General features: G+C 44.0%; 1 protein-coding gene and 1 long non-coding RNA gene across 2 annotated transcripts in view; both read left to right on the top strand.

Moving 5' to 3' along the window:
- Window positions 1-6,684, top strand: part of LOC118674135 — a 77,324-nt gene extending 70,640 nt beyond the window's left edge. The window contains exon 6 of the long non-coding RNA XR_004973579.1: window positions 6,126-6,684. This is a non-coding gene — a long non-coding RNA (uncharacterized LOC118674135). The remainder of the gene's footprint in view (window positions 1-6,125) is intronic.
- WWOX (WW domain containing oxidoreductase) overlaps window positions 1-25,750 on the top strand; it is a 930,714-nt gene that overhangs the window by 442,724 nt on the left and 462,240 nt on the right. The window lies entirely within an intron of this gene.

Genomic DNA, 25,750 nt, shown 5'->3' with positions numbered 1-25,750 from the left:
ACCATCTTCTCTAGACGAGACTAGACATCGGGCAGTGTGGGCAGTTTCCTGTTCCCTGCCACCCATGTCTCGGAAGCTTGTCTTCTGACACGTTCACATTGGTCACATTTTAATATGTAGTGGTGTATTTCTTGCTTCTTGATTCACTTGTACTGCACAAGCATTGATTTTTAAGAAATATATTTAGAATTTTTTGCACACTCTTACATTGGCTAAATGCATATTTGCATAGAAATAATCTGTAGTGAGCTCTACTTGCAACTGTGTCCAATTTAGAAACATCACTACTGTAGAGACATGCTTTTGTATATGGATTTTCCCCTAAGTTTATTTCTTTTTTCATTTGTCGTGTCGGGGTCACTGCACACTGCATTTATTTCATTGGGATTTTGTTTTGAGCATTTATTTGCCCAGGCTCTGTTTCTGTATATTAAAACGTCTCACCATATTTTATTTTATTACATTGCAATTTCAAAATAAAGTAATTCCACTCAAAAGTTACTTAAAAACTCCTTCTTGTGAAGGTTAAGCATGCCGTAAAGCCTTTTACCTCCTATCTCTTCCTCCATTCCCCTCTTGCTCCACAATGTATCTTTGAAGATGCTAGGTTTTAATAGTCAGGGCAGAGTACAGAAACCAGATGGTTTTAACTCACACCTGTGAAAGTGCTGGGGTTTGGAAAAACATTAAAGTTAATGGCCAGAGTAGGCCTGCCAAGCTCAGTGGGGTTTTACTTACCTGGCATCTCATTCTGGTTAACTGAACTTTCCAGGTAACTGATGGCTACATTTGTTCATGCCCCCTCCTGCCCCCCTCACCACCACTCAAGTCCTTCTTGTATGGAATTTGCTTCACTTTCTCCCTCATCTCCTTTCTCTCCTTTTCTCAACTTCTCCCCTTTCTCTCCTTCATCTGTCTGGTAAACGAATGCCACTTTCCTTCCTGGTGTTGCTTATTCTTTTCCTCCTTCAGCTTCCATTTCTTCTACCCCAGACATGTTCCCGTTTTTCTTATGTTGGGAGGCCTCTGAACTTAGCCTTTATTGGCCGGCATATAGCATTCGATTATTCACTGTCCTCCTTGAACTTTGTGTTGTTCTGGGCTGAGAACCCAGGCCTTTGAACCTGCCTTGCCTTTTCTTGATACTTCCATGCTCCCCATGTCCATGTTCATTGTTGCACCAGTTGAAGGAGGTATTGGGTTGCCCAGTTGTCAGCTACTGAAGTGTAACTGTACATTTTAAGCGTTCCTGCATTTTATTACATAATATCTGGCAACAGGTGCTTCTAGGAAAACCTTGAAAAACTCTGATTATTTGGAAAAACTATGGGGCTCTTTCTTTTTTCTCTCTCCACCCTCCTTTGCACCTGCACCTAGATTCTAAGCTCAGACATAAATGAAGTAATTCTGTCCATACTGTGATGACATTTTCGTGAGACATGAACCCCTGTATTTTCTTCCGCTGATTGGCAGATGGATCCTAAGGTGGGCCCAATGACTCCCACCTTCTTGCGTCCACACCCTGGTATGATCCCTCCTCCCATTAAATGTGGGCAGACCTGTGACTTGCTTCTCACCAACAGAAGATGAAAAAGATGATGGGATGTCACCTCCTCGATTAGGCTACATTATGTGACAAAGTAAAGAGATCTTGCAGATATAATTAAGGTCCCAATTCAGTTGATTTTAAGTTAATCAGAAGGGAGATCATTTTGGGTGGGCCTGACTTACGTAAAAAACCCTTGAAGAGGCACCGAGGTCGGAGATATTCCCCATTGGTGGCATTAGAGAAGTAAGCTGCCGTATTGTGAGAGGGCCACATGACACTACTACAGAAGGCATGTAGGAGCTGAGCGTGGCAGCAAGGAAATGGGGTGTCAGTCCTACAACCTCAAGGAAATACATTCTGCCAACAACCTGAAGGAGTTAAAGATGATTGAATATCCCAGCTAAGCCTCTGGTGATACCACAGCCCAACTGTTATCTGGATGTCAGCCTGGCTGAGAACCCAGCTAAGCCATGCCCACACTTCTGACCCAAGGAAACCATAACATAATAACGGTGTTGTTTTCAGAGGCTAAGTTTGTGATAATTTGTTACACAGCAATTTAAAATGAATGCATTCTTTAATATTCTTTGCTCAGCGAGTTCTGAGTTACTCACCAGAACCCGGAGGACAGCCTAGTAAGATTATTACACCATTAGAGATATTTATTTTGTAGAAAATCCTATTTTTTGTGACTTTCAGCTACGAATAAAGAGGAAAATAATATATAATCCTGGGCTTCATATGGATATTTAGACACACGTCCACTTCCAGAGTCACACACATATTCTGAGACGTCAGGAACAGCTCACGTACCACAATGCGGCACTATCTTTCCTCCAGACGTCACCTTGTGACTCATGGAGGGAAAAACGAGGTGACTTCATGGTACAGGTCTTGCCGTCCACTTATAAATGAGGAGAGTAAGAACCACATCGTCTTACAAGTAGAAGTCAATATAAGTCCTCCGTCTTGAATCGCATTGACCTGAGAGGTCATATGATTTCCATTCGATCACAGAGCAACCCAAGGGCAGAAGTGAAATTGGAATTTCACTTTTGAATTTCTGAAACCTTTTTAAAAATAAACTTAATCTTGGAATCTGGAATTTTGTTTTTGTGGGGGTGGGGGTGGTTGTTGTTTTTATTTTCTTTTTTATTTTCTTTTTGCCTGGAACCGTCTTTCCCTTTGAAAACCGCCTTTGTGCCACAGCCCTATTTTCTGAAGGGGAGTTATATCTAAAGTGTTCACTACCTTCCATGCTCACCCAACCCTAAATAATTGTCTGCATGTGCCTTTTATTGTCACCTCTGAAACAAGATGAAGAAACCAAGGGTTTGCTTTAGAACGCATTAACTTCTTTATCACATTAATACTGACTCATATCTTATTTCCCACTTGCAGTAAGAAAACCATTCAAATCTTTCCCTCTCAGGACAATATCTTTAATAGCTTCTGTGTGTTTCCTATTTTTGGCTGTTTCTGTATAAACAGACTAATCTAATAGCATGCTGAACCATCTAACTTGGCAGAAATTCAGAAAATCACTCATTTCTATAGCAAGCTGGGATGCCAAGAAGGGGGGTGGAGCCCTCACTTTTATTGCAGAAAGATTTTTCTTAAAGTTGTCTTTCATGAACATAATATGTCTATCATTTGGAATTCTCTAGTACCCTGACTGGAAATTATTTATTGCAGAATGGCACAATGGTGAACAAGAAAGTATCATTCCCCATACAATTTCTGGCTTGAATTTGTTTGCCTAAAGGAACAGGATCTTTTGAACACAGTTTTAAATGCTGACATGGTTATGAAAGGTGGCATTCACCTCTAGGACATTTTCCATTGAACCTAAAATGTGAGAACACCATGACCTCTTGCAAAGCCTGGCTAGCGGCCTGGCCAGTCCAGAGTTCTGTGTGTATCGCTAGAACACGAGTCTTTGGAAGGTGTTCTTGCTGATACCCCATACCTCCTTTGATTTGTTGCTACTTGCACGTCTTAGATCCCAACAGGTATAAGACCTGGCTCCCACTTCTAAGTTACTAAGCATCGCTAGAGAACATAAAAAATCATTTCCTGACAAGTGAGCTTCATGAGGTCAGCTTCAATTCGACCGTTATTCTGGGGTGACCACGATCCCTCTCTGGACCCCATGGTTTGCTCATCCACTGGGGCTGATGCACCTAGGACTTGTATGCCCTCTTCAAGGGTAACTGGGACCCTCACGGTCCCTAGTCACAGAATCCCCAGTCCACCTCTAGAATGGCATGTGCTTTTCTACATGCTATTCTTTTACTTTATTTATTGAGCATGTATATTTATTTTTTGAAACAGAATTTATGTTTTTTTTTGTTGTTTGTTTGTTTTTAGGTTGACAATCAAATTGAGACAATGGTACACAGTTCCCATATACCTACACCCAGTTTCCCCTGTTATTAACATATTACAGTATTTGGTACATTTATTACAATTACAGAAACAATATTAATATATTATTATTAACTAAAGTCTATAGCTTATACAGATTTCCTAGTTTTTACCTAAAGATCTTTTTCTGTTCCAGGATCCCATCCAGGATCCCACGCTGTGTTTAGTTACATGTCTCCTTAGACTTCTCTGAGCTATGACCATTGCTCAGACTCCTTGTTTTTGATACGTTTGAGGAGGACTGGTTGGGGATTATGTAAGATTAGAGGCCTGGCTCACGAATTCATGTATGGGTGGGGTCCCTTGGGGTGTCCATTGGGGATTTGACCCCAGCTCCTGGTCCCAGGCTCACAGCCCCAGCTCATGCCCCCAGCCTCGCAGCCCTGCAGCCTTCCTGGCACCCCGCCTTGGCCTGGTGCTGCCCACTCATCTCCACCATCCACCACGTCCTTTGTCAGGGCCCATTGCTGCTGGCAGCGCCTCCACTGCTGCCTGCTGTCAGCACCTTTTCACCAACGCCCACCATGTTCTGCACCGCCCCCCTGGTGGTCAGCGCAAATCATAGCGAGCTGTTGAACGCTGGGTCTCTCAGTGGAACTCCTGGTTGACCAACTGCCTGAGGGGACAATTTGCATATTAGGCTTTTATTATATAGGATACCCCAGTAAGGAAATGTGTCTGGTTTGTTTTCATGATTAGACTGGGGTTGTGGGTTTTGGGGAAGAAGACATATAGGTGAAATGCTCTTTTCATCAAATCCTATCAAGGACAATGTTATCAACATGACATATTACTGTGAAATTGACCTTTTTCACTGGCTGGGGTAGTGCTTATCAGCTTTCTCCACTGTAGTTACTCTTTTCCCATACATTCCATGCTGTTCTTTTTGGAGGAAAGTTCCCGTGTGCAGCCCCCACTTAAGAGGACTTATGCTCTCAACCCTTGTAAGCAGAGTGTCTGTCTACATGAACTCTTAGGAATTTTTCTGCATGGGGGATTTGTCTCTCCTCCCCCACTTATTTATTTCTATCCGTGTGGGCTCATGGATATTTACTTTCTACTTTGCGTTATTATCCAATACAACTTTACTTTATTTCCCAATGGTTTGGCCACCAGGGGCTCTTTCAGTTGACTCCCATGTTCTTTTGGTGTATGGCTATCAGGGTAAGGTCCATTTTCATATCCTTTTGTGTTTTGTTAGTGTTCCTCCCCCTCCTCCTCCATCCCACACACATATGCAAAGGGCAGCATGCTGCCCTGATTTCTCAGTGGCACTGCTTTCTCCTTTATAAAACTCACACTAAAGCAGTTAGGAGTGTGGGTGAGTTTTCTCTCTCATTTAACATTTTTTAAAAATATATTTTATTGATTTTTTACAGCGAGGAAGGAAGAGGGATAGAGAGTTAGAAACATCGATGAGGGAGAAACATTGATCAGCTGCCTTATGCACACCCCCTACTGGGGATGTGCCTGCAACCAAGGTTACATGCCCTTGACCGGAATCAAACCTGGGACCCTTCAGTCTGCAGGCCGACGCTCTATCCACTGAGCCAAATCGGTTAGGGCTCTCATTTAACATTTTACTCTACATGATTTATGAGCCACATAGGCCACTCTCTTTCTTAATGTATTTGTCACCATACCTCCCAGAGAGGATGAACCTTAGAATCTGTTTGACCACACAGCCAGGTTTCCAAGTCCCAAACAAGGCAGGCTGTCCAAAAGTAATCATCCAGCAAGAAGACCCGAGTCCTAATGCTGCCTCAGTCCCCAACGTGGGCATCTCAGTTTCACCTCTGTCCTCTCTGCACCCTAATTTATTCATCTTCATAGTGAAGGGTTTGCCTGGCTGGTCCCCAAGACTCCTCCAAATTCTGATGTTCTGTGATTTTACAAGTCTTTGAGTAATCACTCACGATGCCAAAAAGAAGTCACCAAGGAAACCTCAGGTATTCTGTTGATTATTTTGGTTAAAATCAATAGAGAGAAATAAGAGAAAGAGCCAGAACTGAACTCATAAAAGGAAAGAAGAAGAATGAATGTGGAGTAGGGATTGGGGAAAGAAGAATGGTTAACAGGGACAAAAAATAAATAATGCCAATCCCTATGAAAAGTCTGGAACAAATGATTAAATAGATAATTTCTGAAGTTTTAGGAAAGAAAGCGGGGATATGAAGCAAGAACATGACTGTCAACTCTTCTAACTCTATTTGACTTTCAAAAACTTTACCGGATGGGTAAAAGGTATGAAGGCGAGTATATGGCTATTTCAGACATTTTGGGCTTTGGCAAGAGTGGCCCCTTAGGCAGTGTTGACAAACATGTAGCATTCAGATCAAGGGAGGTAAACAGGATGAAGATGCAGGAAGCTCCAGTGTTTTGAAGGCCCTTCAAAGGACAGTGAATGGTGGTCCTACAGTGGAATGAGCTTCCACACGAAGGACCTGTGCCCTTTGTGAAAATGTAAAGCAAAGGCTGATGCTTGACACCAGTCTTGGTGGCCGGCTAAAGAATGCCACTTTGGGTAGAGGTGCTGCTGGATATGCACTAGGACTTCTTCCTTCTGTCCGATTCTGTGCTAATGTTTCCTGTGATGATTCAGAATCCCAGCCCCCATCAGAAGCCTCTCTGCTTAAAATACAGATTCTCGGGGCCTCTGTGGACACCAATACACACTCGGTCCAGCGGTTGGGAGGGAGTGTGGGTGCCAAGGATCTGCATTTCTGTCTAGCTCCCCAGGTGGTTCTGATGCACACTCAGAGCCCAGAAGCACCCTCTAAGAGGATTGCCAAATACTTAAGAATAAGAACCATATTTTCCTCCTTTTTTGTATGCCTCTCCATACAAGGATAATTACACAGAATAAGCACAGAAATGCTTGTCGATGGATTTTTTCCAGTATTTTTTTTTATATTTCTTTGTCTGGAACTTTGCAAAATAAACACCAGGTCACCCCATGCTTTGAAGTAGCATGCTAGAATGGAATTTCACTGTTTTCAGTTGGGGGTCAATTTATTGGTTTCAAATGAATTATGAAAGGAAGAGGCTGTATCCTTGGAAAAGTATGAATGATGATGCTGAGGACTAGCCAGGCGCTTCCCTTCCAGCTGGTTCCCTGAGGGGTTAAGAGGCCAGCTGTTTTGCACCTCCCATTGGTGATGGTTTGAGACCCCTTCTCATCTTGCATGTACTAGTATCTTGCATATAGGGGTATATATAGTGGATGCTTCCATTCTATTTCATCTGCAGAATTACTTTCCACTCGGAAGTCTTTTGTATAAATTTTTCCTTGAACCCATTCCAAAAAGTGGATTTTTAACCCAATAGACCATAACTTCAGTGTTTTATCGTGCATACATATTTCAAAATTTGAATGTAAGTAGATTAAGCAAAGTTAAAATAAAATAAAAACTTTTCAAAGGGCACCACTGCTTGCTTTTCCATGTTGGACTTTTCCCTTTGGGGTTCTTATGTCACTTAAAAGACTCTAAGATAGCGCGCGCGCGCACACACACACACACACACACACACACACACACACACACACAGTCTGGCCTTTCTTTGTCTCCTGGCAGCACACTTGGTAACAGTATGAGGAATTCTGAATCTGTGAGTTAGTGCTGTTTATAGCAGCGTGGTCAGTAAGATTCCTAACTGGCATCTTGCTCACCCTCTTGCCTCTCTTGAAATCCCTTCTTCAGGGGCAAGTTAGAGTCATTTCTCTAAAATAGAAATCTGATCTTGCCACCACCCTGTTCTCTACTCTCTGCTTAATCCCTTCACTGGCTTTCCATATCCCTTGGGATAAAAACCAAAATCCTTATCAGACCATGCAAGGCTTTGCCAATCTGCAACCTACTCTCACCTCCCCTTCTACCCTGTCGACCCTCCCCCTCCTCATCCTGTCATAGGTCCTTTGCACAGGCTATTGGCTATGCCTGGAGTCCTCTTCCCCTCCTGCTTTAGCTATTGTGTTCCTTCTCACCCTTTAGAGTTCAACTGAATCATCACTTTCAACAACTGGCGAAGTGACTTTGTCTTTCTAAAATGTGTTTTCTTCTATGCACACTGGGGTTAATACCTGTACCTTCTTACTAGGATATTGTGGAAGAAAATGAGGAATAAAATATATCATTCACTAAAGCATTCAACATGGTACTAGGTACACAGTAGGTTATCATGTCTCAGCATTAGCAGTTATTACTGAGCCGGTTTGCAACTTCTACCCTTAAGTCCATCTCTTGGATTCTTCCACTCCTCATGCTGTGGATGTTATTTATGTATTTGGAGGGGGTGTGGGACTAGGTCAGACCAGGTCAAGAAAAGGAGAGGAAAAGGAGGGAGGTGTTGATATAACCACTGAAAGATGCTTCCTTCCCTCAACACTATGGTCTGAATGAATGTGCCCTGCTTCCCAAATTCATGTGTTGAAATTCTGATTCCTAAAGATAATGGTATTTAATCCATCACCCAGGAGGCCTAATGAAGGATGGCGGGTAGACCTGGGTCTGGGCCACACTGCCTGAGATCCTGACTGAGGGACCTCTGACACAGCTCATCTGGGAAGGAGGACAAGGGTTCTGATGTGCTATTTCCGACCAGGCAAGAGGGGAGACAGAATCGCTTGAAATGGGTTGTTATGTATTGAATGCTTTGCCTCCAAATTCATACATTGAAGCCCTCACCCCCAGTGTGATAGTCTTTGAAAGCAGGGCCTTTGGGAGGTGATTAGATTTATATGCCATGATGAGAGTGGGTCTCTCGTGATGTCTTGTAAAAGAGAGGAACAGATCTCTCTCTCTCTCTCTCTCTCTCTCTCTCTCTCTCTCTCTCTCTTTCTCTCTCTCTCTCTCTTTCTCCCTTTCTCCCTCTCCATCTCTTTGTCTCTCTGTCTCTCTGTCTCTCGCTCCATGAACGGAGGAAAAGCAGTCTTCTTCAGGCCAAGACGAGAGCTCTCACCAAACACTGAATCTGTAGGTTGTGCCTTAATATTAGATTTCTCAGCCTCTGGAACTATGTGACATAAATGTCCGTTGTTTAAGCCACCCAATCTGTGGTATTTTGTCATAGCAGACAAAGACACAAGGTTAGTATTGTGTAACTTGAAGCATTAGAAGTCGCACACCTGGGTCCATGTCCTGGTTGGGCCACTTATTTCCTGGGCCTTGAGCAAGTCACTCTTCCTCTCTAAGCCTCAGTTTCTTCATCTACAAAATGGGGGTATTAACAGTTCCTTCCTCAGAGTTGTTGGGAGGATTAAATGCTGAAGATGCTCATAGAGCTCTCACACAGGGACTAGCGCAGTAGGTGCGGAGTACTGAGCTGGCACCGTCAGCATCACCCATGCCATCATCAGCAACATCAACATCATCCATGTCATCAGCAGTGCCAACATCATGCTTATTAGTATTGGCATAATTGCCATGTCAAAAGCACTAGGTGTCCGCTTGCCCTTGACCTGGGTACCATGTTGGAAAAACTCACAGTGGCAAGCAAGCACAAACTCAGAAGTTGGCTTTTCCATGCAGGCATCAGTGGTGACCACTTTAGGGGGAAAAAATGCTTTGGAAACCAGGTCACAGAGGGAAGTGCCTCTTATTGTACAGAGCCGAGAGGTCTGCTGTGGAAGTGCAGAGGGAGCCTGGCCTAATTGCATTGATAATACAATCCTGTAACTCATTCTGCCAACATGAAGGTGGATGGGCAGTCCCCATCCTGGCTGCTGAGCATTGCCTGTGTTTTCCTAGGAGAGACATCTGCACAACAGTGGTGATTAAAGGGCCTTGGACAGGCCTTGCTATTAAGAGTTTGTGGCTCCAGTTTAATAAAAGGTAGTATATTAAAACGGAAATACGTTGTTATTGATAAGGACTAGATACATTATAGCCCAGGTTAAAGCTCTTATAATACAAAATGCAGGGAACGAAGCTCAGGGTTATTGAACACCTACTATGCACTGATTGCTCTGCAGGACACTTAGAGATATCATACAAAACACCATGTGCCTTCAAATAAAGTCTGTCCTGATATATTAATATATTTAATTATCAGACTTTCAACATTAAAGAAGATTACAATAGAGGCATCCGGTTGATTGGGGAATAGTTACTGCAAATGATAAGCTCTTTTAAATAAACCAATACTGACTTAATGAGGTTTTGCTGGTATTCTTATTTTTTTCTTGGTAGAAAATGGAGCAACTGTTCTCTTCCTCCACCATTCTGTCCGTTTGCTCACTCATAATGACCCCCTTTTCTCTAGCTCCATGGGAACTCTAAAAAATTTAAACGAATGGATATTTTAGCCTCAAGTTTCTGGAATTCTGAGAGGGTCTGAAAGGTATGTGCTCAATTACCAAGACATGCGAACAAAAACAGGCAGCTTCGCTAGGAAAGTAAAAATAGAGAGGAGTCTCCTGCCTTCCCTGGGGTTGTGCTTTTGTTTTTGGAAGAGGATCAAGAAGTAGTCAACTTCTAGTTAATTTGCTCCTTCAGATAACTTCTTCTTGTTGCCGGCGTGAGCACCATCATTAAAGACTTCATAAGAGCAGTCTGAGGGCCTGTGCGTTGGGAAGAATTCCTCATCTGGCTGAAGAGGCTGGTGTGGTTTGGACTTTCTCCCTTTGTCTGCCCAGTTCCAGACAGGCATGTGCCCATTTGAGAGAGGCTGATGGTGTGAGCCAGCCAGTGCCTGTCCATTCAGAGCCCAGCAAGGAAGCTGGAATAATAAATACATTGCACACATTGAACACTCACCCTGCCTCCCACATTTTTGAGTTATGCTCACATAACCCTATGATGATAAATATTCCTGCCTCCTTGTTAAAGATGGGCCTTTAAACAGTCCTAGCCACAGGTCCAAGGGCATGTTGCTCATCAGTGGCCCACCTGGCATTTGAAATTAGGTTTCTCTGGTACTTTCTATGGAATCACACTTCCTTAGTCCCTGACATCCTATATAATAAAAGGCTGAAATTCAAATCGACCGAACAGCAGAATGACCGGTGGAACAACTGGTTACTATGACGTGCACTGACCACCCAGGGGCAGACGCTCAATGCAGGAGCTGCCTCCAGCCCTCAGGCCCCAGGCCAGCCAAGCTGGATGCCAGTGAACCCCTCCCCTCCCCAATCACCCTGTAGGTCACCCCACAGATCGGCCCTGATCGCCGGCCTGGCCTAGGGACCCTACCCATGGATGAATTTCGCGCACCGGGCCTCTAGTCATTCTTATAACAAAGAAACAAAGTAGAGGGGACTGGACAGGTTGTTTTCTGGGTGCCTCTTAGTAAATGGCCCAGAGCAAAGCACACAGTTGGTGCTCAAGCCCTTCTGCTTGAAAAGAAACTTAAGCATTTTGTAGGGGATGTGCCAAAATAGTGATGGGTGGGGACCAGTGGGCTGGTCAATGTTCTCCCAGCCCAGGGCCTACTACAGTATGTGGCTCCCCACCCCCACCTATGGGAGCTCTGCAGTTTACATCAGCATCCATGAACTTCCCCTCCCAGGGGTTCCCCATACCTGGTTCCACCAGGTGGATAGGGAGTTGCTTTCAGCCTGGTTACCTGTCTGTGTGCTGTTTGATTTCCCCTGGCGTGCTTGCTTGAAGAATCCACTTGTCTCCTGGATCTCCAGATCTCCGTCCCACACCACGCCAAGCTCTTCTCAGAACAACTGCCAGGTACCAAGCTCTACCCTCAGCATTTTGCAAACATTCTTTCACAAGACAATTTTAAAAATAGGAAGGTGCAGTTGCTTTTCCCATTTTAAAGATAAGGCCTCAGCAGCCGTGGACAAAGTCAGGATCTGAACCCAATGGGTGAGCTCCAGAGTCTGTTTTTCTGTGTTTAAACCTCCCTACTCAGATGCCTAGCTTCTTTCCACTCCCCTTTTGGTCCAGCACCCTCCCTACCCAGCTCTTCTCCCACTACCATTTTTTATTTTTATTTTTTGTGTGTGCAAACAGCCTAGGAAAGACCCAGCCAGCTGGCCTTGGGTTTTGATAATATCTGACTATGCTCCCTTTGTCTGTCCTGAACCTGCCATTCTGAATGGCCCTGTTAATTGCAATTGACTCTCATAGAATGTGGATGGCAGTGCTATTTGACACCAGACCAATGCTTCTGACTTTCTCTGGTGCCCCCAGCAGCAGACTGAAGGGGATGAGAGGGGGTCAGAGGCCAGAGAGCACTTTTGATTCCAATAAAATGCATTACAGCATTAGAGTTCTTCTATTTCTTCGTTCTCTCTCTCTCTCTCTCTCTCTCTCTCTCTCTCTCTCTCTCTCTCTCTCTCTCTCTCTCTCTGAAAGGGATGTTGTCATTTCTAGGAATTCACAGCAAAATGAGAAATGATTATATTTCACTGTTGTAGCTCCTGTGAAGATTCAGGTTTTTTAAATTATTTTTTCCCATTTCATAGCTTTAGGGCTAAGCATGAGAAAAGAACTTTGAAGCATAAAACCTGCACGATGAGTCTAAAGCAAGAGAATTAAGACCTCCAGGGAACTGGTAGTGGGAGCTTGGTTTCCTGTAGGCCTACTGTGTCGGCCCTGCTTTCCTTTTGTAATCTCCCAGCAGTCCTATAAGGGAGGCATGGAAAGCCCACTTTAGAGGTAGGAAAAGTGAGGCTAAAAGACTGGCTTGCTCTCCAGTGTTCAGTCATCATTGTTCTGTTTCATTTTCCTGGAGAAGAAACTCAGAACCATAAGCCTGTGCAGTTCAGCTACCTTGGATCTGAGGACATGCAAGGCACTTCTGCAGGAGGTCAAGCCTGGTAGGCCTCCTTACCAGAAAACAGGCACGTGATCAAACTTTCCCATGCATGTCTCTTAGGAGCCTCACAACAAATCAGTGGGTCCAGAATTACCCTCCCATTTTATAGATGAGAAAACTGAGAGACACACAAGAAGAGGGGAAAGTGCCCAAGGTCATATAGTTGGTTCATTACTGAACTAGGAATAAACGCAGGGTTGGTTCAGGACTGGGCAGATGAGGTGGGGTTGGGGAGAAACCCCAAACTGCAGGTTTGCCTGTGGCTCCCTTGGGTGAGGGATGGGATTTGTTACAAAAGTAGAGCAAGGATCTGATACCAACTGTGGAGGAACTTTTTAAGAGGCGTTTGGGGATCACAGTTTGTTTCCACTGTAATTTCCACATAGTGTTGGGGCAGTTTATAGTGCGTGATCACTCCAACAGGACAGGGGCGTGGCAAAGGTGGCCAAAAGCTGGGCAGAGAGGTTCAAAACACAAACAAGCAAACACCAAGTTAAAAATGATTCCAAGGAGGCAGATGGAGACTGTCTTGAAGGTCACAAATGTGAACTTCACTAACAAGTGAATTACCATCAGTTAAGGCATAATTCACCTGAAAGTTCAGATTTTTGACATCTCTTGAAATATCATATTCCCCCACAGGCTGGCCATTCTGGGTTAGAATTCTGGCATGCATCGTTGGCAGGGGGGTGTGGGGTGGGCAAGGAGAGGCTCCCCGTGTCCCATGTTCTCAATTCATCTGCTTCCACCCTGGATGCTCCCTGCCTGACCCTCAGGCTTTGGGGTATTAGGTGCCTTGAATAGGATGAAGAAGGACTTCAGATCAGAAAGAGCCACCAACTACCTGGGCATTAGTTTGCTCATCTGTAAAATGGAGCCGCTGAGACTCACCCCACACTGTTGCTGTCAGCAGATAGAAAGTCCTTTCGTAAGTGCCCAGGAAGTTATCATAGCTGCTATTCAATTTGCGACACCCCCCTCCCCCGCCTCCATTTTCAGGGTTAAAAGCAGATAGAAAGTCCTTTAGTAGGTGTTTAGGAAGTTATCATAGCTGCTATTGAATCTCCCCCACCCCTTTCATGGTTAAAAGCATGAAAATCATGAAGCTCAGAGAAGTGTCTCCAAGAGACATGGATGGAGACAGGCTGCTTTTCTAAACAGGTTCCTTCTCCAAAAACCTTTCTTTTCCCTGGAGTTCAGAATGACCCCAGTTGAGAACAAAGCTTTTCACACCTTTGTTTACTTTTTCAGGTCTAAGGCTCCCAGAGGAGATTTTCCTGAAGGAAAAGGCAGGGGTGCCCACATCCCAAACCAGAATTGAATGTGAATATGACAATAAGAGCCATCCCTGGTGGTGAAAGGCTCCCTTTTAATTAGAAGCCTGGAAGGACAGACCCTGTAATTGCTGCACTGGTAGAGTCAGGGCTATCAATATTGGCGCCTCTTTCATTAATAAACTGGCCAGTCAGAAAGCTGCAGGGGGACCCCTCCCCCACGTCCTCTCCCCCCCCCAGAGCTCTGCTTAATCAAGGGCATACTCCATCACACAGGAGAAGAGCAGGTAAATCAGCCACAGGAATTATACCAGCCCTCCATAGGCAGAAGGAAGGGGAATGTGAGAGGGAGCCGCCTCCTTTCCCTGCAGATGGCCCTGCTCTGGGAGAACCCAAGCAGGAGGTAGTTAAAGGCCCCGCAGATTGCCAGTGACTCGGGGAATGCCTGGGTGTATGTATGGATTAGCGCAGTGATAGACCCTGAGTAGCAGAGACGAAGACTAATTACCTGACAGAGCTCCCCTCCACTCGCCTGGGTCATTGAAATTAATTTCTGCTTTCAGGCTTGGCAGAAAGCAGCTGCAGAATTTCAGTTCAATACTCAAATTAACCGGGGAGCCGAAATTATTTCTCTGCACGGGCAGCATTAGAGGAGTGGGTTACCAAATAGATCTTGATCACAGACACCAAAGGAAGGATTATTCCTCCCTTTTCATCAAGAGCCTTAGGTCCTTGGAAAGTGCAAAGGAGGGAGGGAGACAACAATCAATTTAGTGGAGAATTAACACTCAAGTGCTGTATTCAATTGGGTGTGACGTACCTGTGTAGGAGACCTCCTGCCCCCCAAATAATTTTCCATTTCTCTCCATTTAACAAATCATTAAATATATGACCCTTTTATTATATAACTGAATCAGATTTCCTAATCAAGGGATTTTGCAAATATCTATTCTACAGCATCACTTGTTGTCAGGATAAGGCAATGGGTGGAGAGGGGGGGGAGAAGTCAGAGGTGGGATTTGAACCCAGGGCTCTGGTCTCCGAATTCATCTTTCTGTGGCTTTATGTTGCCTTTCTTTTTTGCCCAAAGCCCCTCTTAGTGCTTCTCCCCGCTTAAATGTCAGCCTAGGTGGGATCTATTGATTCTGTTGAGCACCATCTGTGTGTTCCAGGTCAAGTTCAGTGCTGCCCAGACCCACAGTTCTCACGTCATTTGTCTCTGATTTTCCTGCCACCAGGACACCCCGAGGGTTGAGATTCATGGGCAAGCTAAGTCCCCATATTCTGGCCATGGGCTCTGTCGGCTAAGACAGTCACGAGTCCACGGCCAGTTCCCATTCTGACCATTATTTCTTTTGCTCCTGCTGAACCTATTTCCATATTGGGATGCATCTGCGGGGAATACTGGGTGTGAGGCACATTCATCACAGATGCAGGAAAAACCTCTCTTTCCTAACTCTGCCCAGCCCTTTAGGGTCAGCAAATAGTTTAATAGTTAACCAAAGACTGGAATATTTCCTGGTCAAGATACATTCCTAGGTTGCAGGTTTGATCCCCTGTCAGAGTGTGTATGGGAGGCAACCAATTGATATTTCTCTTTCATATCAATGTCTCTTTTCTCTCTCTCCCTCCCTCCCTCCCTCCCCTGCCCTTCCTCCCTCCTTCTCTCTCCCTCCTTACCTTCCTTTTTCTCTAAAATAAATAACATATCTTAGGTGAGGATTTAAATAAATAGATAAATATATAAGATCAGCCTTGACAAGGTTTTATGAATTGTGAAACTGAGGTTCTGACCAGCACAAACATCCCACAGCTAATTCGGGGACTCGAACCCTGGGCTAGGTAGTCTCTGAGCCCAAAAGGTACCTGTGTGCCCATCTGTGCTCCATCAAGTGATCCAGGAGTAGCAATTAGGCGCCTTCTAACATGTCCATCTTTAAACCTGTGACCTCGAGGCGAATGACTTCCACATCTCATTACCACTCCCCTGAGCCACCGGCCCCCAGTGGGATAGGGAGGTTAATCAGCCACGCACGGAATCTGCTTATAAGGCTGTTTCATGTACAATTTTTATATCTTGGCTCCTAATAATGGTCTCATTATTAATGATTGTCTCACTATGATATACTGGTTCCTTGCCTTCTAAGAACTGATTTAAAGGAAGCCCTGGCCTTCTTGTGCCCATAGAGCTTGTTCACATCACTTTTGCTTGCTCAGCAGCTAAGTGGTGTGGGGAACCACTTCAAAAATTATTTTCTCCCCAATGTGAGGAAGTTGTCATCATTAGTAACTTCCAGCTTATTTGATATCTTGATTCTACTTGAATCACTCCTCCCCTCTCTCTCCTGTCCCCCTCCTCCCCACCCCTGTTTTTGACCTCACAGGTAGTGCTGGTGGGCAAATGCTTACTCCTGGGTCTGTCACAATCAAAACATTTTAATTATTTCTAACATGACTTGAGAGAACAGGTCATAGAAGTTTATAGTATCAGGGATTGTATTTGCAAACCAAAAACCCTGGGCATATTTCTCCACCAAATATTTATTTAGTGCCTATTATGGGTCTGGAATATGAATATGTTGCTAAGCACAACAGGAGAGAATAGATGAGAATAAGGCACATCCAGAAAGTCTGGAATGCATATTAGGAGTCTAAATAGGCATACAAATTGGAATTACTAAGGAAAATTGTACTTGGTGGAATTCTTCATGCTAGTTATTAGTAACATATGGAAGAGCTTTGGTTTTAGTCCTCAGTGGATTTAGAATGAAGGATATCATTAAAGAATGCTTTGTTTCCCCCAAATTCAGGTTGCATTGAATATTTAAAGTGCTTTAAATTCTTCTCTGAACCTCAAGACTAAGCAGTGTACATTCCAGCCACAATGATCTTGCTGTTCTCAGAACATGTCAACCACTTTCCTAGCGGGGCTTTCCATATTCTATTTCCTGTCCTGGCACAATCTTCTCCCACCCTTGGTGTGCTATCTCCTCCTCATCCCTCAGCACTCAGTGTGAATGCTCATCAAAGAGACCACTTTTGACCATTTGTATCAGTTTCCTATTGCTGCTGTAACAAATGACTGGTAGCTTAAATAATATGAATGTATTCACTTACTGTTCTGGAAGTTAAAAGTCTAAAATGAGTCTCACTGGGCAGAAATCCAGGTGTTGGCAGGGCCGGGTATCTTCTGGAGGCTCTGAGGGAGAGTCTGCTCCAGTTTCTAGGGGCCACTTGTATTCCTTGGCCCCTGGTCCTCTTCTCCCTCCTTCAAGTCTGACCCTGCAGCATCTGGACATCTCTCTCACTCTGCTCCTCCTGTCTGACTTTTCTATCCGTTTAGAATCTTTGTGATTCCATAGGGGCCTCCTGGGTAGTTCAGCATACTCTCCCCATCTCAAGAACCTTCACTATTTCCATCCGCAAAGAACCTTTTGCCGTGTAAAGTAACATAATCACAGGTGTCAGGGATCCGAACAGGGTCATCTCTTGACACCATTATTCTTTCTGCCTGCCACACTATCCTAACTTAATAAAGTAATACCCCTCTATTCTCTATCTCAGCCTTTAGATCCTTAGCCTTGTAACACTACCATAACTTACATAATTAAAATGTTATTATATCTAGTCTAGGTATATAATTGGCTCAGGCTCCGCGGGACCTGTATTCAGAGGATGTCATCAAGAATCTCTCTCTTCCCCTCTTTGCTCAGCTTTTCCCTGTGTTGACTCAGAAACTTTCTTCCTTGATACTGGTTGAGCTAGCTGCACCTTTCAGATGTGAAGCTCTAGTGCCAAAACCTGGAATTGACCAGTAGACCTTCACTGGTCTAGGTGGGGTGCATCCTTGAATCAGCCTATGGAAGTGATCGGACAAGTGTATGTCATGTGCCACCATGGACGGGGGGTTGGGAGGAGCTGTTTCCCAAAGGAATCAGGGTGTTTCACCCTAAGGGCAAATGAGTGCTGACCAGGAACACGCAAAGGATTTGGAATAACTGCCCTTTTAAAGTGTTGCTTACACTCTCCTCTCACTTGGACGAGAAGCTGTTTATTCTGATTTCTTCTGTCTTTCTATGCATTTACATCATTACACAAACAAGCATGCGATTATCTGATAATGGTCCCTTTTCAACATACTGTACAATGAAATCTTTTGCAAAGCATCTTTGGGTCTATTAGGAAGGGATGGGATGCCAACCTGCTTTGTCAAGCACTATTCTAGGCCTAATTTCCATCCCCTCACACCTTCCCTGCTATCATCCTCTGAGGGTGGACATATTCCTTCCCATTCTACAAAATAATAGTTTCCATTGCCCGAGTGCATACTAAGAGCTAGCATCACACCAAGCCCTAGACTAGTAATGGCAAACCCTTTGAGCTCAGCGTGTCAGCATTTTGAAAAACCCTAACTTAACTCTGGTGCCGGTCACATATAGAAATTTTTTGATATTTGCAACCATAGTAAAACAAAGACTTATATTTTTGATATTTATTTTATATATTTAAATGCCATTTAACAAAGAAAAATCAACCAAAAAAATGAGTTCGGGTGTCACCACTGACATGCGTGTCATAGGTTTGCCATCACTGCCCTAGACCATCGCTTCCCTTATTCCTCAAAGCAGTTCTCCACATGACTCAGCATCTCCTGAGCAGCAGATGCAGGGCTAAACCCTAGACCCAAAACAGAAGTTTCTAAAACAGCCAAAAATGTGTTGGCTAACGCCAGTGACATGGACAGTATTTCTGCCTTTTGGGGATACCAGCCCTTTCCTCCAACTCTAAAGAGCTAGAGGTTTTTATTGCTATTTTTCTAAAATGCAGCATTAGTAATCACTTTGGCAGAAACTTTATACAAACGGTGAACTTTTCTTTTTCATTTGCTTTAGCTTAAGTCTTTTCCATTGTTCATTGACTTTTCGAACCGTCCTATCATTATACCATATTTATTCCTTATTCACCCAGAACAGGTGTGTGGCACCTTGGAGAAGATGAAGCCAGAGAGAAAATCAGTCAGACAGGAATTAGGTTGCAAGATGACTGGATAAATTACCACCTCCCAGAAATTGTATGAAAATTGGCTATTTCTTTAGGACATCAGAGCACCTTTTTTCTCTCTAATGCACATGTGTCCCTCCCCAAAGGCCCAGGTAACTGGGAATCGGTTTCTAGGCTGTGTGGGGCCTTCTGGGAACATGATGCCCTTGTCCTAAGGCAGCACTAACTGGTGGTCCTCCTCTTTATCTGCAGCTGCTGTTCCTCTGCACCCACGGCTTTAACAGTGTTTCCATCATAGTCCTTTTTGTGGACAGCTCTGGGGTAACAGTCACTGGTCATTAGATGATCTTGCTAATGAGAGACTGAACATACGAACAGACAATGGCCAGAGCACATGTGCCCACAACCTCACAGCAGCCAGCCTGGGCACGCATCCAGGAATGCCCAGGCCATGGTCAGTCAGGCCCAGCTTCCCTAATTGTTGTACCTACTTCCAACTCAGGACCAACCAGACAAAGCTAAATATGATCCCAAAATCAAGCACTCAGGATTCTCATTAACCCACTTCTAGCTTTCCTGTGCCAACGACCTCTGTTATAGAACTCTCCCTCCCCCCACGCCTGACTTGGAGATTCTGCCAAACACACCTGATGGTGGCTGACTCCCCTGCAGCAAAAGTCTTTGAACAAATGACCTCCCTTTGTTCTCATGTGGATGGCCTTTGTTTATTGCTACACTAACTTTTAACTTTGCACTGGGTTCTTTTTTTCACACAACTCTTCCCGTGTATATCAACTCATACCATGACCTGGATCTTTCCCACCTCTTAGTTTTCTCCTTCTCTCTCATTTGCCCTTCTCTTAGGGCTATGCCCACTTTTGACCTTGGCTAAAATAGTTCGTTACTGTTGTTATATTGTTATTTTGTGTGTTGAGTGCCTGTGATGGGTAAGACAGATTCTCTCATCATCTGGCTTAACCCTTAGGAAAATCTTGCAAATGTCCTTAGCCCCCATCTCACAGGTCTGGTTAATAGATAGACAGAAGAGTTTCCTGATCTTGACTTTCCAGGCCATAAGCCACACAGCAGGGAAGGGTCCTACCTCTCTCTGTCTGTGGTTAAATCTAAGGCCCCCGGGCCATTTTTATCTACTTGTTATCTAATGATAGCTCCCCGAAGGGCAGGTTCTGTTGTAATTATCTGTGTATCCCTCCCAGCAACTAGAGGGCAGTGGGACTGGAGTAAATGTCTGAGGAAGGAGGGACAGGAGATGAAGAAGAAAAACAGGAAGAATTAACCCAGATTAAGAAAAAAAAATAGTGTTTGGCTAAATTCCATTGACAGGGTCTTATTTTTTTCTTTGACTAGATTACCAAATACAGTGACCATATTGTTTCTCTAATTTCTTCAAGACATACTTTGAAGATAAAAAAGATATGTATGTTATATAGCCTTCTTTTTGCCTTTTTGAAGAACATACACATATGTAAATATACAGATAATTTCTTCCTTAAATTCCATAAACAGGAGACAACACCCACATTCCAGATGAACACAGGTCCAGTTTGATCACCTGTGTGAAACTGGGTTCTGGTACCCTGCTTCCCACTGCTGTCCACCAGGGTGGCAATCTGTTCATGAAACTTTTAATATTCTTGTAGAAACTGAGCCTGAATTGAAAGCCTCGGTGGTATGAATCCAACACAGTTGTTTTTGAATGTATTTTTCATGTATAGGTTGTTCACTCTAATCTTTGAAATTGTACAATTAGCATATGTTGTCATAGTTATGTATTTATTATAATGGAGATGTTCTCGGGAAACCAGATTTAATAGTTTTAAATCAGAGGCCAGCATGGACCTTTAGGAGTTGCATTCACAGTAAATTTTATGCCTGGTGAAAGGTTATGTAATGGGTTTCCCTGCCACTGCCCCCCCTCCCCACCTCCTCACCCTGGCCCACAAATCTCAACTGGCCTACAAAAGTTCCCCTGTGGATTTTTGGGAACTAGCCACTTGAGTTTATACTATCACCTGCAGGGCACACCTCCTAAGGAAAAAGGAGTGAGGAAAAGGTGGGAAGGCTGTTGGGTTTATATACTAACCCCTTATATGACAATGCATATCTCCTTAATGGAGATCCTCATAGCCTGGGACTGAAGAGAATTTGGCTTTTCTTGTTTAATTAATAGCCCCTTGACTGCTAAAGCCATTGTCCATCTGTTTAGCTATTCTATTCATGAGAAAGTCTGACTTCCCCTCCATCCGAGGCTCAGGTACCAGCATCTCTCACTCTACGTTAGCTGGATCCCATAAAGGCTCTTACATTATAAGCACCAAAGTAGCCCCCATTATATGCCATTTTTACTTAAACTGCTCTGTTTTGAGTATGTGCTCCCCAGCATGCTTAAACAGGAAAGGTGAGTGAGAGAGAGAGAGCCCCAAGGTGTGGTTCCTTTGTGTCTATAGAAAAGATATAAAGATTGAGGAAGACTCTTCAAATATCTGTGGATTTCATGTTGAATACTCTGGCAGGAAAATAAGTCCCCTGAGGTGAAAAGCCAGGCAGGTCCCGGGGAGTGTGAGCAGATTGTTAAAATGGTGTCAAAGATGGGAAGGAACAATGTCCAGTTCTCTCTCTGATCTTACCCAAGGTCTAGGGTTAAGCTCTTGCCTTCACCTGTCACAGGCTTAGCAGTTCCTTCTACTCACCAAGAAGCTCTGGACATATGCCTCCAGAGACACAGCCCACCTCCCCAGACCATGTCCCCTGTCTCCCCCTACCACCAGTGCAGGTGCGAGGCATCTGCTTGGTTGAGGAATATAGCGGCAACTTCCCTAAACCCCGAAGGAGAACCTCTTCAGTAACAAAGAGCAAATGCTGTGGAATCAGACACAACTGAGTGTGAATCTGGGTTCCACCAAACTGATTAGTTGGACTCATAATGAGCCTTACACCTTCTGAGCTGTACTTTTTTCATCTCTGGAATGTGGGAGTGGGTACCGATAGCTATGACCCAGCAGAGTTGGATATAGTGTAGGTAAAGTGGCTGGCAGAGTGCCAGGCCCAGAGATGGTCACTGTTAGCGATTGATTTATTGCTATGATTATTTTCTGTCAAGATCGGGAATAAGATGACTGCATTATTGGCTTTCCTGAGACTGTTTTAAAGAAAGTTATCTATAAGCCTTCATGATAAGCCGGGTCTATAACATAGCTCTAGAGCAGTGGTTCTCAACCTTCCTAATGCCGCGACCCTTTAATAAATTCCTCATGTTGTGGTGACCCCCAATTTCATTGTTACAAATTGAACATAGCTAAAGCATAGTGATTAATCACAAAAACAACATGTAATTACATATGTGTTTTCCGATGGTCTTAGGTGAACCCTGTGAAAGGGTCGTTCGACCCCCAAAAGGGTCGCGACCCACAGGTTGAGAACCGCTGCTCTAGAGCAAGGCTCCGGGTTACTTAAAAACATGTTTGGAAGTTATGTCCCATGAATGTCAGGCACAATCATGGACACTACAGAGAGCAGTAGAGAAGCCATAATAAGTCATGCAGACTCCTCATCAGCTCCCTATCCTCCCTAATGCTCCAGGCTAAGTCAGTTTTCAGCCTGTTTGGGGTTTCCCTATGTGTTACCTGGACAGCTGTTGCCATCAGCAGCTCCCAGCCAGGAGGCCCCACCTCCAGGACTCAAGAGTCAGCTTCCTCCAGAATTGGGTGCTGGGGAAAGGGGCAGGTTCTGATTTCTCAGTGATCAAAATAGAGTTGGTAGAGAAGCAGATATTTTTGTATACATGTATATTTTTTTATTAACACAGTGAATTTGTTAATCTTTCATAACAATGACCTAAGTAAATTATTCGACTGGACACAGGCATAGAACCTGATTTGACTTTTTCCCCCATCAACAGTTGAAAAAACAACTTTTCTTTTTTGAACATGGTAGTAAATAATATGCATGGTAGAAGAAGGAGAAGGAAGAGGGAAACACTCAGGAACCTAGGTGGCAGAAAATTTAAATGTGCCATTTGTCTGTCTGTCCATCCATTGATCCATCTTTCTTTTTTTCTCTCTTTCTCATATATTATATATTAATTTATAATTTTTTTTGCCTGTGAATTTTTTAGCCTTTCTTAACCCACATCTTAAGTAAATTGATTGGATGTTGTGATAAAACTTACTTTTACTATTATCTTGATTTTTAAAAAATAAACCCTGGACTTGCGATTGTGTTTTCTAGGCGCGCGTGTGTGTGTGTGTGTGTGTGTGTGTGTGTGTGAGAGAGAGAGAGAGAGAGAGAGAGAGAGAGAGAGAGAGAGAATATGCATACATGTTTATCTCAGTGGTAATCTAGAAAGATGAATTAAGCATCTATGGGTCACCTAATGACCACTTTAAGAATAAACATTGCTACATTGAAATGTCTGTGTTTGCACGGGAGTCCTGATCACCTTATTTTACAAATGGGGAAATTGAGACTCAAGGGAGCTTCTGTTGTTTGCCTCAGCCACCCAACCCTCTGATTGCAGGCCTAAGAGCTGAGCTCAGATCTCACTCCCTTGACACTCCACCCTCTGTCTCTCCTCTCCCGACTCCTCAGGGTAGTGGGACATGGGTACCAACTTTGATCTGATTACTTAGGATAAAACAGCTTATGAAATGCTACAGAGCAGGCCTTTCCTTTCTGAGAACTTGATGGAATAAAGTTGGCTTGATCTCCTCAGCCTGTATCTTGAGGGAACAAGTAAATTAAACAAGTAATTATATCCATAATGTTTTTAGAAGTAAGATGATTTAAATATATGAATCTCATCTGAGTGTGCAGCCTTTTGTCTGCAGTGTTTCCTGCCAAAGATCTCTTGACAGGAAATAAACATTAAAAATAATCTTTAATCCCTTGTCTGGTCTATTACCATTAACAATTGATGCACTTTAATTTTGTGGGATTTTAACTACAAAATGGAACGGCTAAGTAGTGATAATTGGGTTTGGAATTATACGGTCATTTATATCAACAGAGATGCTGGAACTGGGAGGGAGGGTGATTAATTATTTACTATTTCCTGGCTGTGGTTCCTATTATAGAATTTTCTGATATGTTCTGCTGTGAACAATTATCGCCAAATGAAAGTAAACAAATCTGTGTTCTGCAGCCTTATTTAGAAGTTAGACTATATTTAGGTGATATGGGCCTGATTTTCAGGAACCCCGTGGACTGCGTGTGTTCCGTCTCTCAGGGTCCTGCCAGCTCTGTATTTGAATATGGTTATCTTTGTGCATCTTGAGCTCCAGAATGTGCAGCCATGGGGAAATGTCTTGATTGGCCAGGAAAAAACAAAACCAACACCACTGAGGCAGATCTCGGCTCAATACCAAAGGCATGTTTGGGAGGGGTGGTGGTTTACTCTTCCCTCTCTTGGACCCACTTCATCACAACATGGGGTGGGAGAGGAACCAAATCATTACATTGGCCTGAGAAAACAGTTATGTTCTGCTTTTTCTCTTAACAAGAGAGTGTGTGTCTGTGAAATGCAGGACCGCCTCCCTGTGCCTCGGTCTCCTCCAACATTGTTCAACAGCAAATCAACACTATCCAACCAAACTTTATGGGTTTGCCGTCCCTGCCCTAACATGTATTTCCTTTTCTGTTCCCTCTGGGTGACACATCCACAGAGCTCATCCCTACACGTGACTCCTTCCAAAGCCAAGAGCCAAGCTCATCAGATAGATGGCTCTGACTCCTGAGGACTGGTGGGTGCTGGATATGTGTTTCATGGGAAGCAGGCGGACACTTAGGGAGAGTCACTGACCATCATGGCTTCAGGCCCATCCCCAGACTATAGAGTGTCAGGGCATTTACACATGTATTTGATGAGCATGTTTCCCTCTTGGCTTGTGTACTTCTTTAATTCTGGGAATAATGCAGCCCGCTCTTACTGCTCTTCTGTAGCCCTTACTTCTCCTGCTAAATATGTGGCACCACTTATCCAATTGCACAGTCAAAACCCAGGTGGCTCCCTGGCCGGGTGGCTCAGTTGGTTGGAGCATTGTCCCATGCATCCAAAGGTTGCAGGTTTGATTCCGGGTCAAGGCACATAGCTAGGTTGCGAGTTCAATCCCCAGTTGGGGCGTGTGGAGGAGGCAACCTATCCGTGTTTCTCTCTCACATCTATGTTTCTCTCTCTCTCCTTTCCCCTCTCTCTAAAATCAATAAAAACATATCCTCAGGTGAGGACTGTAAAAAATAGCAAACAGGTGGACATCTTGGTACCTCCTTCATCCCCTAGGTGTCTTGACATTGCTGAGTTGTGTTATTGTGTCCACATTAGTCATCTCTATAGTCACCACCTGGTGGTGGTTGCCTTCGCCTGTTGTCTGGTCAGTGCAGTAGTTCCTCTCTCGTTTTCACACTCTTGGCTGCCCTGGACCTACAGATCTGAAGGAAGTGGAGGCAACAGGGGACTTAGGGCTTCTTCCCCATATTTCTCCCTCAGCCTCTAAAGCAGTGGTTCTCAACCTTCTGGCCCTTTAAATACAGTTCCTCATGTTGTGACCCAACCATAAAATTATTTCGTTGCTACTTCATAACTGTAATGTTGCTACTGTTATGAATCGTAATGTAAATATCGGATATGCAGGATAGTCTTAGGCGACCCCTGTGAAAGGGTCGTTCGACCGCCAAAGGGGTCTCGACCCACAGGTTGAGAACCTCTGCTCTA

The sequence above is a fragment of the Myotis myotis genome, unplaced genomic scaffold (genome assembly GCF_014108235.1).
Source record: "Myotis myotis isolate mMyoMyo1 unplaced genomic scaffold, mMyoMyo1.p scaffold_m19_p_19, whole genome shotgun sequence".
Classification (NCBI taxonomy): Eukaryota; Metazoa; Chordata; class Mammalia; order Chiroptera; family Vespertilionidae; genus Myotis; species Myotis myotis.
Note: the sequence above shows the minus strand (reverse complement) of the source record. Positions and strands in the feature narration are given on the sequence as shown.